General features: G+C 50.1%; 1 protein-coding gene across 1 annotated transcript in view; it reads left to right on the top strand.

The window, feature by feature from the left end:
* POT1 (protection of telomeres 1) overlaps positions 1–5,254 on the top strand; it is a 277,216-nt gene that overhangs the window by 93,240 nt on the left and 178,722 nt on the right. The window lies entirely within an intron of this gene.

Here is a 5,254-nt window from a genome sequence, read left to right as displayed (position 1 = left end):
AAAAAGGGGAAAAAAAAAAAAAAAAAAAAAAAAAAAAAAAAAAAAAAAAAAAAAAAAAAAAAAAGTAATCTTAAGTTAATAGTCCATGTGAACTAGGGGAAATGATTTGAAGTATAAAAGTGCTGTACCTGTTTTTTTAGGGCATAGATTGTTCTGCTACTGTGTGATGACTGTTTTGTGAGATATTAACGGTGATTGAAATTGTGATATGGGCTAAATGTAATGCTATTTTATCTGTTATTCAGAGCATAAATTATTCATGGTAGGATGCTGGTTGATTATGGCATTATGCTGGAATACTGTGTTTTAGAAGGTGCTCTGTATATACACAGGTGGACAATTTATCAGGTCTTTAGCATGAAACAAACCGTGTGTGTGTGTGTGTGTGTGTGTGTGTGTGTGTTGAACACAATGTTTTACAATTTTAAAGCAGTTTAGAAGACTACCAGTGCCTCAATCACTATAATAAAACAAATTCTAAATACCTATAAATTTTGGTGTTTAATTTTGGGTTTTTTTAGAGCTCCACCTGCCCACTTGACTCACCAGGGCGCTGGTCTAGCTGTGCTTGTTTCCTTCCATCTCTTCCCCCCACTGCTTTGTGGCACTGAGTAATCCTGGTATGCCAGTGCCCCTCACTCCTGACCCAGAGCACCCCCCCATCCACCCAGCTCTGCCAGGGAGGGCTCCCAACTGCCAGGGCGACCAGGGCCAGGGACCCAGATCTGCAGCTCTCCCCCTTCCAGTAATGCCCAAGCCCCTGTGGGAGGTGGTAGCTGCTGCAGCTGCAGTAAAGAATGGAGCCCGGCTCCCCTTCCCTCACAGGCAGCACAGCTGGAGTGGAGCCCTTTGGGGATGGGCTGCCCACTGTGGGCTCAGGCTCCCCGCCCTTCTGCTCTCCCCACAGGAGCCTCCATGGCCCAGTGGGGCCGGATCCAGCATGACAAGGCAGAGCAGGGTGGGGAAGCTTGGTTCTACCCCTAGGAGCTTTGAACTACTATGTATGTAGCATTCCCTGCCTGGTGCCTTCTTCCTGCTCCCTCCCAACCTCTTGCAAGCTGGAAATCTGCTAGTCTACAAGGGAAACCTGCTGTTCCCCCTATTTTTCTCCACAAACAGAGAAATTCTGCATTTTACCACATTTTTTTCATGGCAAACGGGAAACCGGGATCCTTGGAGCGAAGTAATATGGAATGAAGATGGGTTATAGCAGTGGCCTAGTGGGCCATATTAGTAGTGTAAGGCTGGATTGGGCCTTGGGACATGGCACCAGCCTCTCCCTGTGCTCTGGGATTTGGTCCCAGTGGTCTGACACTGTCCTCTTCCTCCAGGATTGGGTACCAGGAGCCTGGTACAGCTCTCTGTGTGCCACAGTTGGATCCTGGGGCCCAGAGGCACCACCTCCCAATTCCTGCATGCTGGGATTGGGTCCTGGGGGCCTGGCACTGCTTCATCCTGGCCTCTCACATTAGGATTGGGCCTATGGCCTGGTGTGGCCCCTGCCTGCTGGATCTAGGGTATAAGGCCAGGGTCTCTCCATGGGTCCCGAGATGGGTCCAGGAAGAGGAGAGTAGTGCCACTGCTCCCCTGCTACCAAATTTCCAGACCCATGGGGAGTCTTGGGGGCCAGATGACATGGATAAATTTGGATTGGGAATCAGAAGAATGTTTTAACCATTAGAGTGATGATTTTTGACCAGGGTGCCACAGGAAGTATAAGGAAACAAGTGAAGTGTGAGGAGATAAGCAGACAAGGGTAGGCTCAGGCTCTCCCTGTCTGCTGCTCACCTGCGCAGAATACCCCCTTTGCAAGGAGGTAAATATTGTCTTAAGATACTTTCTTAAATGGGATGCTGCTCAATTCATAAAAGTTATGTAGGGGTGCCTTAAGTATGACAAGGAGTGTCCATAGTTTCTGCAGAGTTTCAGAACCACTATAGTACAAGCAATGAGTTTCTGCAATGAGTAATGAAGACCAAAACTAACTGATTTTAAAATGAAAGATGATCAGTTACTAAACGGCTTATATTGGGGTGGGCAATTATTTCAGGTAGAGGGCTGCTAACCGAGTTTTGGCAAGCTGTTGAGGGCCGCATGAATATCTCTGTCTCTTGATCTCTGTCTTGGGACTGGAGTCCTGCCCCTAACCTCTGACCTTTGCCACTGGAAGTCCGTTCCATTGCCCCTGGAAGTACTCCTTTGGGCAGAGGCAACCCAAGCAGGGTGCGGGGCTCGGGGCAAATCAGCCCATGTGGGGCCCTGCCCCCACTCTGATCCCAGACCCAAAGAAGCTGCCACCGCCACTGTCAGTGAGGGTGGGGTAGTGAGCGGCTGGACATGGAGCTGCCACTGCTTCACCTGGCTCCGTGGGGCTCCCCAAAGCCCTGATTCACCCCCCACCCCAGGGATGGCCCTGCCTTTGGGAAAGAGGGTTTGCCATCTTAATGGGGAAAAAACCAAATTATATACTAAAAACCAGATGCCCATAATGATATATTTTAATTTAATTAAAAATATATATTTTTGTCCTCTTTTGTGTGTGTTTGTGCTGTATATACAGAAATGATTGCATAATAGCTGAAAATACAGTCTTACTTGTATATTGTGTGGGGTGTGCAGGAGGGGTACAGGTTGGTGGGTGTGGGGTTTGTGGGAATGTGTGTGTGTGTGTGGGTATGGTATTGTGGGTATAGGAGCCACATGGTGCAGAGTGGCCACCAGGTAGGCAGGAAAGCGGGGAAAGCGGAGGCAGGGGACAGTGGAAGTGAGCAGCATGCAGGAGCGCAGAGCCCATGCCAGAATCCAGGGCCAGTGCCAGCAGGCCCCAGAGTGTGGCAGCAGGAATCCAGGGCGTGGGCTGGCAAGGGTCTATGGAGCTGGGCTGGGCTGTGCCAGCAGGGAGAGAGGGGTACTCGCCCAGCTCCATAGAGCCCCTCCACCTCCCGCTTCCAACGCTCCCTGGTGCAGCCGCTCACAGCCCACGAGGCTGCCTATGCCTGCTTTCCACTGCCACCGCTGCTCCATGGGGCAGCCCAAAGGCAGTGGTGACACAGCAGAGATGCAGAACATCCCCTTAGTGCCTCTGGGTGGCTGCACCAGGAAGCACTAGCTGTGTTGGGGGGCACTATGAATTAATATTCATCTGCCCCTGGCTTTTTGTCAAAGATGAAAGGAGAAAAGCCTTTCTCCCAGCACAGAGTGCACAGTCATTCAAGGGATTTCTTGTGGAAGAGAAGTGGCTTTTTCTCGCTTCTGATCAGGAAGATCTCTCCCCTCCTGCATTAACTTGAATGGCTGTATGCTTCTCTCATGTTGAGGACACCCAGTATCTCACAGTCCTTTGCTCTCTTACCCTTCCTCCAATGGAGCAAGAGGGTGGGAATCACTGGATCCCTTATAGTCCACTGAAGGCGAGCTGTCAGGGAGCCCTTTGGAGACACAATGCCCTCCCAGCCACTGAACTGATCTGGGCTCTGGCACAGACCAGGAGGTGGATATGCCTGGGACTGGAACTCTCTTGGAGCCCCAGGAGGATTTCAGCCTCAGGAGAATGCCTCCTTGCCTGTCCTGCCAGTTACCTGATTGGTGAAACAGGTGGGGAGGGGGTGTCCTCCCACAGTGGGAAACATCCCAAACCAAGATCTATATAAGGGAAGATGGAGGGAGGCATCCCCCAGGCTGGAACAGTCTAGGGAATAATCAAGCCCTGGGGATTTGCCTTCTGTCCCTGCTCAGACTGCAGAACTGGTCTTTGCACAGGCAATGGACACTACACACAGTGGAACCCATCCCCCTGTGGGATGGATCCAGCTGCACTGCCTCTGCCTACTGCTCCTTGTACCCTTTCTGGGTGACCCAGAGAGGTGCATGGAGTGGGACCATCTCCAGCAGCAGGTGGGATCCTCCTGGGTTTCTGGTTCCTGCTGCAGGAGAATGGTCCAGAGGCCCAGGACAGTTCCAGCCATGGGAGAATGCCCCTTGCTCTGTGTACTGCCACTGAAGTCTCTAAAAGACCTCATTTTTAAGGGAGAATACAAAGCTAGAAATGAGGGTCTTTCATATGGAGCAGAGAACAGAATTTGTCTCAAGAGGCAAAGCGATTATATTAGGGATGTGAATGGTTAAACATGTAAATACTTAAATGTTCATATATTGATTACCAGTATACCTTGCCAGTTATCACTTAGTGCAGGGCAGAGAGCAGTTTTGTGGGGAAGAGAAGCGGCATGGTGCCCCTGAAGGGGTCAGGGCAGGCCAGAAAGAGAGGAAGAGAGGCACAAGGAGGAGAGGGGGAGGGAGGACTAGTACCTCATGCAACGGGGAGTCGTGAGGGACCCAATCCTTATGGCAGAGCAACCCCAGCCGCTTCCCTACCGTTCACCCTGAAGCATGTGTGCAGCCACTGCCGGCAATGAGCTGGGCTGAGGCTCCATGGACAGCCCCCGGGTAGCCGTGTGCGGGCAGCAGCAGTGAGTGAGGGGCTTTCCCAGCCTGCTGCTGCTGCCAGTACACAGCTGCCAAGGGAAGAAGGGGGGCAGCTGCAGGCAGCAGCAGCAAGCCCCACCACAGCCCCGTAAAGCCACAGGCGGCAACAGCACGCAAGGGGCTTTCCTAGCTTGCTGCTGCTGCTGCCGCCCGGAGAACAAGTGAGTACAGGTGTGGGCTGGGTTTCTGGTAGAAACCAGCCCAATAATGGTTTTCTGGTAGTAGCCATTTAACTAATAACATCTGAGGAGTTTAAACAGGTACTTATTTAATCAGTATTTACATCCCTAGATTATATGTTGTTTGAATATTGGTTCACAAGACCTGGTTCTTTTCTTTTTCACGAACTGTGTGTCATGGTCTTCCTGTCACTGAAGTGGCCATGTCAAATTCTTGGGCAAATAAATGGTGCCTTCTGATAGCTGTTTGCTTATGCTTATGTTAGACCTGCTCATATGTGGCAAGTCTTAATGATTTGAAAAATTGGATTCACTGAAACATTCTCAACCTGTAATTTTAATAGGAAAGCTTAACTGGATATAGAGAACCGTAAAGATTACTTTTTTTCAGTTGTGCATCAGGATATTGCCCAGGGTGGTGTGCATTAAGCAGGTAATTTTCCTCTCTTTAGATACAATAAAAGTTACCTTTTACTTCTTGAAAGCCAGAGATGATTCTATTTCTCTTATCTTAGCTCTTGCGGCTGAAAAAAGAACAGGTAGGCAGTGTCTGATTTCTCCCCCCCTCCCCCCCAACCTCATGTGTGTGA

This window comes from Gavialis gangeticus, unplaced genomic scaffold, assembly GCF_001723915.1.
Source record: "Gavialis gangeticus isolate Ggan-Ray unplaced genomic scaffold, GavGan_comp1, whole genome shotgun sequence".
Taxonomy (NCBI): Eukaryota; Metazoa; Chordata; order Crocodylia; family Gavialidae; genus Gavialis; species Gavialis gangeticus.
The sequence above is the reverse complement of the archived record's forward strand: the minus strand, read 5'-3'. Positions and strand labels throughout refer to the sequence as shown.